A 16,299-nucleotide genomic window follows, 5' to 3' on the forward strand; every position below is an offset into this window, starting at 1 on the left:
ATGAAGTAATCCTCCATATGTTAAGTTCACTTTATGAACCTTTCACCTACTGCCATATCTTGTTAAACTATCCTTTAATCACCTTTATTAATTATCACGCCCTTCGAAACATGGTTGTTAAGTCACCTTTCCAAACATAGTGGAACTTGACATAGCAAGTGTGTTTTCGAAACTTGTTTTTTGATAATTAAGTTAAGTTGATTATTAAGTTGGTTGATCAAGTATTGGAAAATAAAGTTTTTTGATATATTTAAGTATAAGTTAAAGATTTTTTAGAACGGAAGTAGCTGCATTAGCAGTGAAGAACAACATTTGTAGAGCGGGTTTGCTCTTTGAGTCACTAGAGCGGGTATTGCTCCGAAGCGGGTATTGCTCTGTTATATAGGGTTATGACATAGGAAGTATTGCAAGCATAAGTTAAGAAAAATAGGAAGACGTCCCTCAAAAAGTTTGGAGATTTGGGCTTTGCCCGCCATTCGTGTTCCTTCCCAAAGTAAAAGTATTTTGAATTTTAAACTAATGTATTTAAGTGAGTATTGGAAAAGTATATGTGTTGTTCATGAAAAGTTATTTGTTATGTTGTGTGGATGCCATTATACTACTTTAATTACGAAGGAGGAGTATTATGATATTTTATAGAAAAGAAATGTTGAGATTAATTGATTATGATACTATTTAAAAATGAAAATATATTTGCCGCCACCCTAATATTTGTGAACTGGTGGGACTTGTGTACCAGCGTAAGCTGACTGTTTTGTTCTTTTGAACCTGTCCTGGTAGGGGCTTGCAGGAGTGAACTGAAGGTCAAAGATTAGCTTAGTCTGGAAAGTTCATGATATATGTTCTGCTGCTGCGTTATATTATTGTATAAATTAATTATGTGATGTAACTTATATTTTTAAACTCAAACCTTTAAATACTTAGACTACGATGTAATAATTAATTATCTTAAGTGGATTTCATAAACTAAGCTCAAATATATGCAGATTCTTAACCTTCCAAGGGCAGGGTGGTGAGGAATTTGTATTAACAGTATCTCTAATTAGTAGCTTAATCCTTTAATTAATTAGAGCTAGTCTTAAATAAGCTGCTAACTAGAGAGGGCTGTTACAGATACTTTCGGTGCTTGAGTGTTTGGGTGCCATGGAGATTAGGGTTTGGGAAAATAGATGAGATGTTTCGGATGTGATGGGATTTTTGAGAGTGAAAAGTAAGTAATGATGAGATGGAGGGAAGTGTTTATGATGGAGGCTTTTATGCGTGTGAGAGGAGGGTTCATTTAATGTGGTGCTTTCCCCTTTTCTTAGACATTCAATTTTCAAAAGGGCCTGTATTTATTTTTCGAACCAATGCAACGTATGTAATGTGAATAAGAGAATAGAAATTTGAGAAATAAAAAGAGAAATAAAAATTAAAGATTAATTAAGAAAAATAAAAGAAAGAAAAAGAATGAAGAATATTTGAACTCATGCTTATGATACATTCTAACTAAGTTGTACAAGTATTGTATTATTCTCAAAGTACTAGTGAGGACACTAAGGGGAATATTATGAGACTAATGTGAGTTCTCAACCTTAACCAAGGTGTATGAATAAAATTCATGAAAATCGCAGGACACACTTAGTAATGAATATTACTTAAAAAGATAAGTATAAAGGCATTTTCAAATTATCCTAATCATCCCTAGTTCTAAGCGAATCTTTTCAAATGTTTCTCTAGGAAGCGGTTTAGTCCAAAATATCAGCTATTTGATTTTTCTGTTGGACAAAATTCAAGTTTGCCTAGACCTTTTTCTACATTGTCTTTCAAAAAGTAACGACGAATATGAATATGCTTGACCATAGAGTGTTGTACTGGATCCTTGGAAATACATATTGCACTTGTATTATCACAGAGTATAGGAACACACTTAAATTTTATGCCAAAGTCGCGTACCTGTTGTTTAATCCATAATACCTCGGAACAACAAGCGGCTACTGCTACATACTGGGCCTCAGCTGTTGAAAGTGCAACAGTGTTTTGTTTCTTTGAACTTCAAGAAACTAAGCTTGTTCCTAGGAACTGGGCAATTCCAGAAGTACTTTTTCGATTTACCAAGTCTCCAGCATAGTCAGCATTAGAGTAGCTAACTAGATCAAAGATGTCACTTCGAGGATAGAATAAAACAAAGATCATCACTTCCTTTCAAATATCTAAGATCCTTTTGACTGCTGTCAAATGAGATTCCTTAGGATTTGATTGGAATCTAGCACATAAACCAACACTAAAGGAAATATCAGGCCTACTAGCAGTTAGATAAAGTAAGGATCCAATCATACCTCTGTAGAGTTTCTGATCTATGGACTTACCACTTGGATCCTCATCTAACCTTGTTCCTGTTCCTTGGAGTATGGTTGGTTTTTGCTTGATCCAGCCCATATTTTTTCAATAACTCCTTCACATATTTTTGTTGATGGATCATTGTTCCTCTTTCAGTTTGCTTGATTTGCAAGCCGGGAAAGAAGTTCAATTCTCCCATCATGCTCATTTCAAATTCACTACTTATTAACTCAGCAAATTCCTTACAAAGAGATTCGTTAGTTGCACCAAAGATTATATCATCCACATAAATCTGAACCACTAGAATGTCTGTTTCTTTAGTTCTAAGGAACAGGGTCCTAACAACTTTACCTCTTATGAAATCATGTGAAAGCAAGAATTTTGAGAGTCTTTCGTACCAAGATCTAGGAGCTTGTTTCAAGCCCATAAAGAGCTTTATCTAGCTTATACATGGTTTGAAAGATAGGGTTTTCAAATCTGGAGGTTGTTCCACATAGACGTCTTCATTAAATTCCATTTAAAAAGCACATTTACGTCCATTTGGTACAACCTAAAACCCAAATGCAGCAAAGCAATCAAAATTCTAATTGCTTCTATTCTAGCTACAAGAGCAAAAGTTTCATCGAAATCAATATCTTCTTGTTGATTGTATCCTTTTGCTACAAGTCTCGCTTTGTTCCTTATGACTATTCCATGCTCATCCAGCTTGTTCCAGACGACCCATTTCAGCCCAATCACCTTTTGGTTAATAGGCTTGGTCTCAAGATGCCAGACCTTGTTCCTCTGGAACTCATTCAGTTCCTCTTGCATGGCGTTGATCCAGTCAGACTCCAGAAGGGCATCATTGTGATCTCGAGGTTCTGTCATGGACAAAAAGGCTTGGAAAGCACATAAATTTTTCAGTTGGGATCTTGTCTGAGTTCCCTTTTCAATATCACTTACGATTAAATCCAAGGGATGGGATTTCAGGTGTTTCCATGGTCTTGGTTCAAATCTCCTTGTCTCTGCTCCTCCAGCTTGAGGATCTTCATTTGTTTCATTTTCTGGATGAATTTCTTTTGCCTGTTCCTCGTGTATGACAGGATCATGAACAACTATATCTTCTTCAGGAATATGCTTTTTTCTGTACCTAAAGGTGTTAGTTCCTCATCAAGGTTCACCGACTCCTCAGAACAACTCAGTCCAATTTCAAAGTCATTTTCATGACTTAGTTCCTGCAGTGAGTTAGTTTCATCGAAAATAATATGGACACTTTCCTCAACACACATTGTTTTTTTGTTATAAACTCTATATGCTTTACTATTTCAAGCATATCCAATAAAAAAGCCTCATCACTTCTAGCATCAAACTTTCCTAAATTGTCTTTACCATTGTTATGTATAAAGCATTTACAACCAAAGATTCTAAAGTACGAGATATTGGGTTTTCTTCCTTTGAATAGCTCATAAGGGGTCTTCAGGACAACGTGTCTCAGCATGACTCTATTAGTAATATAGCCCGCCGTGTTTACTGCTTCAGCCCAGAAATTCTTCGTAAGATTGCTAGCTATTATCATTGTCCTCGCCATGTCCTTCAGAGTACGATTCTTCCTCCACCACGCCATTTTGTTGTGGGGTCCTAGGAGCTGAGAAGTTGTGTCTAGTCCTTCATTCTGCAAAACTCATCAAATTGGAGTTTTCAAACTCCTTACCATGATCAGAACGCAAATGTTTAATTTTAAAACCACTTATCTTTGTATTCTTTTAGCAAAGTTACAAATTCATCAAAGTTTCATCTTTGCTATGAAGAAAAATAACCCAAGTGTATCTTGAAAAATCATCAACTATAACAAGTACATATCTCTTACCAGATCTGCTTTGGATTCGAACAGGGCCACATAAGTCCATATGAATTAATTCAAGAGGACATTGTGTACTTACCACTTTCTTTGATTTGAACGAGGATCTAACTGTTTACCTTTTGCACATGGTCCACAAACTTCATGTAGAGTTTGATTGTTGGTAGACCAACAACTAAGTCCTTACCACTTAGCTTTGTGAGTAAGGTCATACTTGATGACCACACCTTTTATGCCAAGGAGTGGTTCATTATCGATAGCACTTAAACAAGCCAAATTGTTCCTAGGAACCAGATTCAGGTCAATAACATAAATGTTTCCCTTCCTAGTGCCTTCCAGAATCTTGGTACCTGTTCCTACATCACTTACTACACAACATTCATTAGTAAACTTCCCATTGTTCCCCTTATCACAAAATTGAGAAATACTAAGTAAATTATGTTTCAAACCCTCGACTAAAACTACATTATCTATGGAATGTGACTGAGATTTTCCAACCTTACCTACAGCTATTATGTTACATGTAACATTGTCTCCAAATGTCACAGTTCCTCTTTCATAGACTGAAAGTGAGAGAAATTTGGTTTTGTATCCAGTCATGTGCTTAGAACAACCGCTATCGAGGTACCACAGGTTGTTCCCCCTCACTTTAGCATGTATCCAGAACAATTAGTTAGTAGTAGGAACCCAGTTTGACTTGGGTTCCTCTGTCGGGCATGAGTTTCTTTTCACTTTCCACACTTGCTTAACTAAGCGAGTGTTCATTTCAATATGCTCTTCTTTGGTGGAACACTCAGATACTAAGTGACCACTGTTCCCACAGTAAGAGCATATTCGGTTTCTTGGCAGATCAACATATTTCTTCATTTTGATTTTCTTCTTATGATCGAAACATAGACCATTTCTTCCTTCATTTTTATATTTTTGTATCCAGCTAACTGGATCAGGAAGTTTGGTTCTTGAAGATTCCAATTTCCCTTTAAGTACCAGATTTTCATTTAAAACATATTCATAGTCAGATTTCAACTTCTCGAAATCTGTTCTGGTATTTCTAGGGGAACTGGTTCCTTCAGGATTGACTAGTTTCAATTCTGCCAATTCCATATTCAAGCAGTAGTTTTCATTTTTATCTTTTTCATAAGCTTCTTGAATACATCGGTTTTTATCAAAAATTTCAAAGAACCGTTCCTTAATACTTGAGTTTAAAATTTTAAACCAGTTTGAATGTTCTTTGGTGCCTTCCAAGGCATTCTCCATATTCTCCTCTCTAATGCAGATTGCCTTGTAATCCTCCAAAGTTTCCAAAAGCAATTTTATAAGTTGATTCTTTGTAAGTTCTGATAACTCTTGTTCAATAACATTTATACATACCTTGTTGTTTGGCAAGTGATCTTCATCATCTTTCTTTGCCATGAGACATAGATGAACTGTTTCTTCTTCAGGCTGTTCCTGCTCCTCGTCAGAATCGGATTCTCCCCAGGCTGCAACCATGGCCCTTCTCATTTCAGTTTTTGAGAAAGGCTTTTGTTGTTCCTTCCCTTTGTAGTTCATATTAAAGAACTTCTTGAACTTTTTCACGATCAATGCCGCTTCTTCATCATCCGTTTATGAATCATCTTGTTCTTCAGACTTGAGAGCCAAAGCTTTAGGTCTACTAGGATCAGCCTCCATGAAGATTTCCATACGATTCTTCCAATATGGATAGTGATTACCATTGAACATAGGCGGTCGTTGGGTTGAGTAATCTTTGTCTAATCTTTCTCCCGTAGTGTTCATATCTACCTGGTACTAGCCCCTCAGTGTTAACTGATTTTGGAGGAACCGGGCTCTGATACCAATTGTTAGTCTAGTATAAACACTAGATCAACTACAAGAGGGGGGTTTAATTGTAGTTGGGGAGATTCTCGAGCTTTTTGCAGAACTAAAACAAACTCGAAATTAGAAAGAGATAAGCACACGAAATTAGAAAGAGACAAGCACACGAGATTTTTACAAGAAAAACTTCCTACGCCAATAGGAAGAAAAACCTTGACCACGAGGGAAACGACTATCTTTTGTACAACCTAAACTCGGACCTTCTCTGTTCCTCTAGGAACTTGTTCCCCAATCACCTTGTTCCCCCTGAACTCGTGACGTTTCTCTATTGACTTCACTCGAAGTCTTCTCTTTCTCTTGACTTTACCCAAAGTCTTCTCCTTCTCTTTCTCTTTCTCTTGAATACAAGATTTTGTTCTCTAAATCTCACTCACTCAACACTCGAATGTATTACAAGAATAATAGCTTTGAAGAGTATTAAAACCGAAATAAACTTCCTTACAAAATACTACAATAAAATCTGGGAAGTTATTCCAGTTTATTCTGGTTCATCATTGAGCTATATATGGAAGATCACAGCAGCTCCTATTTTTACTCCACTAAGCAGTCATGGGTGTTGGAAGTGACCCATGATCTATCTGTTGTGTAGCCATTTAATCCATGATCTTCTCCCACTAACTCCACGTTCAAATCCACGTGCAATCAGCCACTACTTCCATATTCAGCGTGAAGTTTGTTGTTTGAGGCTGAATATTTAGGAGTTAGTTGGAGTTCCTAGATTCTAGGAACTGACTGGTCAAACAGATTCCAGTCTCCTAGATTCTAGGAGCTGACTGGTCAGTCAGTTTCCAGTCTCCTGAATTGTAGGAACTGCCGCCTGATTTCCGTTTCCTTTATTATAGCCCGGTTTGTTATTGCATGTCTTCAGCAGAATAATTCTTTTAACCTGTAGAATAATAACAAAACATACTCCAACAAATATCATGGAAATTATTTTATTCAAAATAATATTCCATGTTATTTCAAAGCAATTTATAACACATAATATTTCGAGCATATTAACTAATTTATTTTAAATAACTTGAATAGGTTAAACTCATAACCATTTCTCCACAAGTTATAATTAGATGAATTATTCTCAAGATAATATTAAAATTAAATCAAAGTTACAAAATTAATTATCTAGTAGGAATTAATTTATTTAAATAACTTAACTAGGTTAAACTCACAACCATTTCTTCACAAGTTATGCTTAAATAAATTAAACTCAAGATAATATAAATTTATGTAAAATAAATTCAAAGTTACATAATTAAATTCCTAGAATCAATAACATCATTTGTCATCATTAAAACCGTGAATACAACACCGTCTCCAATATCAAAAACCATATTCTCGTCACCCTTGAAATGGAAAATGTTCATTACTCCACATGGGCCGAATTATTTAAAATTCACGTTCGTTCGCACCGTGTTCTCCACCACATTATTGCTCCGGCTTCCGACAAAACTACAACCACCGACCCTGCTGCTGATGACCCCGAATTATGGTCCACTTTAGATGCCACCGTCCTACAGTGGATATACTCTACCATATCTAGTGACCTCTTACATACCATTATTGAGCCGGATGCAAAGGCCATGGATGCATAGAACCACTTGCGTGATATCTTTCAAGATAACGAGCACTCTCGTGCCGTTACCTTAGAACAAGAGTTCTCCCACACTCATTTGAGTGAGTTCCCTAACATATCGGCGTATTGTCAACGCCTTAAACTCCTCTCTATCCAGTTACAAAATGTAGGTGCTCCTGTCACCAACAGTCGGCTCGTTCTTCAACTTGTTTCCGGTCTCACTGAGTTATATAACAATGTTGGGGCATTAATTCTCCAATCTAAGCCACTTCCTACCTTTTATGTGGCTCGTTCCATGCTAGCTCTTGAAGAAGCTAGTCTTGCCAAGAAAGCAGCCACCTAATCTCACTCGGCCTTACTCACTGCCTCCTCTAAAGACCTTGATGATTCCTCCTCTTATATCGATTCTAAACCGCAATATCGTAGTCATCCTAAAAACACTCGCCAAAACAAAAAAAAATCACGGTTCCAACGGTGGCCGGACCTACGGTGAAGGTGGCGGCAAGGGTGGTCACGACGGTGGTCCACCTCATGGGGGTGGCGGTCACGGCGGGTCTTCACAACAGCCATGGCTGCAGCTGCCATATCCTTCCTAGCAGCAGTGGGCGTGGCTTCAACCCCCTGCTTGGCCTTTTCCTCCTTGAACTTCATTTTCCTATTTGTAAAGCAACTTTAGCTTATTGCGATAATGTTAGTGCAGTTTATCTTTCTGGTAATCTTGTCCAACATCAACGCACTAAACATATTGAAATGGATATTCACTTTGTTCGGGAAAAAGTTACTCGCGGCGAAGTTCGTGTTCTTCATGTTCCTTCCCGCCATCAAATTGCGGATATCTTTACTAAAGGCCTTCCTTTAATTCTTTTTGAAGATTTCCGGGACAGTCTCAGCATCCATCCACCTCCCACTTCAACTGTGGGGGTGTAATAGAATATATGTAAATATATGTAATATCCTTTTATGACGTTATTATCTAGTATAATAGGAAAATGTATATTTAGGCTCCTATATTATAGCCTTTATGATAGCCTTACTTATCTCACTAGGTTGTATATAATTCATGCCTATCAAAGAAAGCAAATCACGGTTGATCCTACTTTCAATTTTTACTAAATTAAGTCATGCAAATGATCGACCCGCAAAATATTGACCAAGAAAAAAAAGGATATGGTGGCCGATTAACTATGAAGAAAACATAAATCATCATATAACTATTATAGTTTTATGTAATAGTTATGAAATGATTTAATGTATCCTTCACAGTCAATCATACACCATAATATGTTATTCTATAGAGAGGAGAGGGGAAGTGTAGTAGCGGAAGCATAAAACACAAAACACATATTGATATTATACTTTAAGGATCAAAATACACACTACACTTCACCAATTAAGAACTCTAACTATGCCATATATATAGGCTCACAAACTAACTTAACAAACAAACCCACGACTCCACGACTCCACTACTCCACTAACCCACAAATATGCTTTGACCAAATACATGCAACAACCAAAAGCACTAATAAACTTACCTAAAGTTTAGGATAGGATATACATCTACTAACATAAGCCTAGGATGAACGTAAGACTAGGAATTACAATAACTTGCTGCAACTAACTTCTTGTTGACTTTGAAGCATAACACCAACACACCCCCTTGCTTCAAAGTCTCCTCTTTGCTACACCATCGAAACATCATATTGCAAACACTTGAACTCGGAATTGAACTCAACACGAACATTCATAGCCATGTACATGACACTTGATCTTTAGAAGAGTTTGTCCTCTTCACCGCAAACTAACCACGACACTTGACCTCTTGCATAACCACGGCCACAACCGACTACTTGCATAACCGCGACCTCTACCTCGACGCATATGAATTCTGCTTTCTTTGTAACCTTGACGACCTCGACCTTTTTCACAACAATCAAGACACTCGACTTTCTTCACGACCGCAACTTCAACCTCGACTGCCTTGGCCACGACATCAAATTTCGCGACTACACCATGACGACCACGACTTCTTATTTCACGACCTCTGCATAATCACCTCGATATGCACCAACAAATTTGACCACGACATCAATCAAAATTTGGCCCTCTTTTTGATGGATTGAAAGATCCTTCATGGGCTAAAAAGGGAATCCGTCCACACATCTAAGCAAAACCATTACTTACCATGGATAAACACATAAAACATTCATATAATTTTTTTTTTTGAACACTCTTACTTTCTCCTTTTTTTTTCCCTCCCTAGAATCTAACCTGAAGCTCTGATACCATGTTATTCTATAGAGAGGAGAGGGGAAGTGTAGTAGCGGAAGCATAAAATACAAAACACATATTGATATTATACTTTAAGGATCAAAATACACACTACACTTCACCAATTAAGAACTCTAACTATGCCATATATATAGGCTCACAAACTAACTTAACAAACAAACCCACGACTCCACTACTCCACTAACCCACAAACATGCTTTGACCAAATACATGCAACAACCAAAACCATTAATAAACTTACCTAAAGTTTAGGATAGGATATACATCTACTAACATAAGCCTAGGATGAACGTAAGACTAGGAATTACAATAACTTGCTACAACTAACTTCTTGTTGACTTTGAAGCATAACACCAACATATTCTTCTCATTTAATATTTTATGGGAGATCATATCTATATCTTTGTCTCTTAGACACTTTTTTAAAATTTTCATGTTAATTTATCGATGTGATAATGGAAATTCAGGGATTTAAAGTTGATTTATTAATTTGGATGTAGATTAATATGCATTTTGTACCTGTTTTATTAACTTGGACATGGCTTTTGTTGGTTTTTGTTGATAATGAACAATACTGAAGAGGATATCGTCGGTAATGGTAATTTAAGAAGGTGTATCGTAGAGAAAAATCAATAACAAAAAGTTACTATTGATAATTTCTCCAAAAGTTGAATAAATAAACTCGAATGATTTAACTTTTCGATGAATAGAACCTGACAAATGGTTGCTGAGGTGGAAAGCATGTAAAACATTGATAATTAGGGATAAGAGCACGAAATGACGGAATAGTTAAATGCAAAAGAGTGTGCTCTCCACACATATGCCACCAACTCCCATTATACTTTATCAATCATCCAACGTATGTGTGTAGAAGCCACACATCTTTATGTTTCTTTAATTTATTCATTTCTCCACCTATCCATTTCTTGATACTGAAGAAGCTTAGGGAATGCGTGGGTTGTGATAATACATTAAGGGATAACGAAGATGACTTAAAGAGGAAGATGCGTGTAGGTAGTGATATAATGAAATATGTAGTGATAATTAATATGAGAGATCAACATGGAAGGGGAAATTATTACTCTGATTTAGTGTATAAATATTATATCCAAATCTTAGGGCAATGATGGGAGGTTAGGCCTAGTCAGAAAAGTAATAGTTATTCTATTCTAATCTCATGTTTACATATGAATACTCCATTCGATAATCTATCCGTACCTCTGCTACCCTGATCCTCTTTATTTTTTCTTCTATTAACCCCTTGATACATTACTCTTAATCCAACATATCCCTACTAATACATGTATTATGACATCCAAGCTCTGCAAGAGTGGCATAAATTGATAGGTCAACCAACTTCAGTATAAACAAGCGCTGCAAAATGTCTATAAGGACCTTTTTTCTTCATTAGGACCTTATAAACATCTTAGTGAACATATTTGAAGAATTCAAGTTTGACTTAGTTGAAATGATTTATTGTAAGTTAGATTGTAAACGTCTAATAAGAGATGTCAGAGTCATTATATATTAAGGAATAGGATCTTAACCAAGATTTATTATGATAAAAATAGGTTCTAGTAGTATGGAAAAAGCACACTAAATTTCTTATTTAATTATATCTATGTAATTTCCCCTTAGAAGAAGGATCATTTTGTTTTATAAAGTTGAATGTTCACAGAGTTGAATACTTTGAGCAGGTCAAAGGTCAAGTTACTATCGAAACTATGTGAAAGAGTAACAATATTTTGGTTGACCTAGTTAGTTGAAGGCAAAATCTTAAGTATTATATATAGAAGTTAACTGATATGATAGTGAAGATAATATGGTATTATTTTGGGAGTTCATCACAAAAAGAAAATTACTAGCTAGTTGAAGAATACATTGAAAATTACTAGCTAGTTAACTTTTTTTCTTTTTTTGCCTATGGTTTACAAGTTTTCTATGTTCGAAACTTCTTATATATTAATAGCAAGTATTTGATCTTTGAATAATATATTTCTTCACTAAATTAGCTGATCAAACGTTATTATGTATTAAATCATTGACACAACCGAACTTTTGATTCTTATTAGTATCATTTGTACTCAAATCAATAGTTTAAATACTTCAATTGTTCTCATTCTTCCTAGTCTACCTAGTGATATACTCATATCTTACCTTTTGAGTCGATTATATTTCATTGCAGATAATTTTTTTTTGATTAAAGGACACAATATATTAAGCTAAAATTTTGTTCTTACACATTACTGAAACTACCAAGGGGGTCATTAGCCCCAATATTAAAACATCTACCTAATTGTTCAAAGGTAACTCCTCTAAACTAATATGAAATTACTCCCAAGGTGATTTACAAATTGGAGAATTACATTAACTTCCATGGTCCCATTCCGAACTAGCTTAATTTGCCGAAACATCTGCCTTTTTTGTCTGAGCCCCGCTCAGCTTTTTGCACAATCTTCATCGACCCTCCTACATTATGCTTTACTTGATGCTCTAAATAATATATTTCATACATCTTATATTCACTTATTTATTTTTATAAAGAAAAAATGAAAATCAATAATCCCACCTTTGCCACTTCTGCCAAAACAATCCCACCATTTGAAAATCTAAAACCAATCCTACCTTTGACTCCCATTTTCTCAAAACAAGCTTTTAACCGGATGATTAAGTTGATAACCTATTTATGAAGGTTACTTGCCACATGTCAATTTGTAATTGGTTTTTATAATTTTTTTTTTAAAAAAACACCACAATGAACCCAGCCCATTCCTCGATCCCATACCAAACCAACAACACCCTCTCCTTACCGGAGCAACCCCCTGCCAGCCGGAGCAACCTCCACCCCTTTTCCATCAAAGCCCAATCCCGCTAAAACTCACCAGAAACCCACAAAACAGCCCCACCTAGAAAAACTGCTACCCATCCAGAACACATCAACTGTCGAAACCCTACAAACCGTTTACTCCACCGTCTTGGGTTCGTTTGCAGGTTTGCGATTTGCTTGATCAACGGTTTTCAGAGATGGGATTAAGAGAAGGTGGTCGTGGATTCGTGGATCTGAGATGGAAGTGAGAGAAGGTGGTTAGGGTGGTGGTTATTATCATTTAAGTGGGAAGCGGGTGGGAGTGGGGTTGCGGAAGAGGATTTTTAGGCTAGGGGTAGGGGTTTCGAGGTGGAGGATTTCGGGTAGGGGGTTTTCTGGGTGGATGGGGTTTTTTGGTGTGGGTGTTATGGTGGTGTGGAGGCGGTTTTTGGGGTGGAGGTTACTCCAAGTATTCATCTTTGTTGCAATATAGTAGTATGAAGAACACAACATTAAATTAAACAAATTCATAGACAGGGGTGGGGTAGAGGGCGGTTCATGCGGCAAGGGTGGTGGTGGTGCACATGGTGGTGATGGAGGGGCTGCAATGAAAGAAGGATGTAAGGTGGGAAGAGAGAGATGAAAGGAATACAAAAATAAAATATATAAATAAAACCTGTTAAATAGGTTGGGGGTAAAAAAACCTTGTTTTGAGATGATGGGGTTCAAAGGTGGGATTGTTTCCAGATTTTCAAAAACTGGGATTGTTTTGGGCAGAAGTGGCAAAGGTGGGATTATTAGTTTTCATTTTTCCTTTTATAAAAGCATCATTAATAATCATCAAATCACCAATAATTAGTATACAATATCTCTTTCGAGCTAATATAGCATATTGTTTATAGCTCATATTATATATCAATTGCTAAAGCTCGATTCTGATACGGTCTATAATGTATCCTTTTTGTTGAGTCTAAGATATTACGTCAATGATGTTAGCTGGTGGGATGATCAAGCTCCAATGGGTGCTAGCTGGATTTTAAAACAAATTTGTAAAGCTAAAAATAAGCTTCAACATCTGGGAATGCAATAGCGGGATATAAGCTGTAAATATTCCATCAGCAAGGTGTATAAGTAGTTGGTGGGGGGACTAAATCAAGGTTCCTTGGGAAGCTGACATTTGGAACAGAATTTCTCTTCATAAACATCGTTTTACATCATGGTTGGGGATACAAGGAAGACTTAGAACCAAGGACAAACTGTTTGCTTATAATATCAGTCCTAACAACATATGTTGTCTGTGTGGAGAAGGGGCTGAACATCATGATCATATTTTCTTCGACTATGAATTTAGCAAGAAATTGATGCAGATGATGCTTGATTGGGTGGGTATAAGATACAGGAACAAGACTTGCCTGCAGTGGATTCAGTGGATCAGATGTAGCTACACAGGTTCTCCCATAAGGAAAAAGGTGGTAATTGTAATGCTAGCTACTATTGTGCATCAAATACGGAGAGCTAGGAATGATGCTCATTGGAACTACAAAATTCATAGAGTACATAGCAAAGGAGATAAAATGTATAATTAAACAGATATTTAATTTTTGTAAATCCTCCAAATGGACAACTAGAGATGTAGATTGGGTGACCAATTTGTAGTTAGGGCCAGATTCGGCCTATTTTGGAGGCTCTCTCTTTGAGAGATAGGTTGTATTGTTGCTTAGTGAAATATACTTACTTACCAAACAACAAAGTCTGAGATATTTAATTGCAAAAATTACCTAAAATCATATTAACTAATTACGATCATTCAGTTACATACCAATCCAATAAAATCCTATGCAAAAACTATTTAACAATAATGGAGTAGTTCTTCAGCGTTGTATGTTAGTCTTCCTCCCGCTTTCGTCCTCAACGTGGGACAAATTAAATTCACATTTGAATTTTCTTTACAAGAATGAAACAAAAACTTAATTCTATTATCCATGTAAACCTTTCATGTCTTGCGATGCTATATATAACGGCCATAAGATTGATCAAGTTAAAAATGAAGATGTTATAGGCAAGATCCTTCATTCTTTCTGTTCAAGCATACAAAGATTTCATTCAAGACTTTCGTCATTAATATCTCCAATTGCATTGATCGGCTTCCACCGTCCATAATAGAAAATGGTGTCACCAACACCGAAAAAGGGGGGTAATTATAAGTTAACTTTGTTCCTTTTCTGTTTGAAAGAAGAGAGGGGAAAGCAAGAAGCAAGGGAGATGAATAACCACCCATTAGATTCCTTAAAAGCAAGACCACTTCAACAAAGTTACTAAGTGAAGCATAAATTTTTCCTTTAAAAAAAAGCGAAGCATAAATTTCCATTACATTATGTTTAGATAACCGCCCACTTACAACAAACGCGTATAAATATGATACTGCATTCATGATACATGTGAATATGTGATGGTAGCTAGAGGATAATGATAAGGAACAATTACGTAGTAAAAAATATTTGTCACTTCCAATAATTATTTGATGCTGCATTGAATTCCATTGTATTTGTATATTAATCTTTATTCTTAGTTAGTTATTTAAATTTAAACTTTATATATTTAGGTAACAGATCCTGAGTGATTTGGCTCGAATAGGCTATTGATCAGTGAGATTCAACTTTTATTTTCTTTCTATTGTTAAGTTTTGATTTTCCTAATTTATTCAAATATAGCATTAATGAAGCTTAAAAGTTAATTTATATTTAAATCTAATATTTCTTTTAGGTTTTGTCTAAGCTCTAATAACCATGATATATTTAAGTGAAAGAGTTGGTCAATATTAATGTTTATAATGAATTCTAACATATCTTGGTAATACTATATGATGTAAGCAATATGCATACTTTTCATGTTCTTTTCTGATAATGTGAAAAATTCACTATTCTTTAACTTTCGAAATATATAAAACATATCTAAGGGAAGCAAATTTACATAGTGATAGAGTAAGACAATGAACTTGCCTTGTTTTTTTTTTTTTTAAAAAAAAAGAACAACGATGGTGAATGAATGTTACAAGGCTACACATTTCATAATGAATAGGGGAAGTTAGGTTTCAGGAAAAGTGAAATTAGAATTGAAGGGCAAAATCTTTGTTAGTCAATTAAAGTCTAGACGTAAATAAATTATGGGTGGTGGGGCTCATGCAATCTTAACAAAAGTAATAAAACTAAACATGAAATATTGTTGAAACTAAATTAATGCTACATTTGGGAACATTAGAAAAACTGAAGAATAGCCATGGGAAGGCAAAAAATTGAATCTACTATTTAGAATTATAAAGGAAAATTCCTAATGATAGAATTCACAACCGACAATTCTAAAATGTAAATTCAACTTATTTTTTTCTTTCCGTTACTATGCCTCAATTTCCTGATTTATCCACATATAATATTAAGTTTAAACTAAAAAAAAATTAAATCTATCATCAGAAATGTTCCGCTATGGCTCTTTTTGGCTTTTACTAACTGAAAATAAACTGAAACTAATAAGTTAATTAAAACGGATAAGATAAAGGTGAAACTGATAAGGTGCTGAAACTGACAAGGTAATTGATTACTT

Source organism: Beta vulgaris, chromosome 1 (genome assembly GCF_026745355.1).
Source record: "Beta vulgaris subsp. vulgaris cultivar EL10 chromosome 1, EL10.2, whole genome shotgun sequence".
Lineage (NCBI taxonomy): Eukaryota > Viridiplantae > Streptophyta > Magnoliopsida > Caryophyllales > Amaranthaceae > Beta > Beta vulgaris.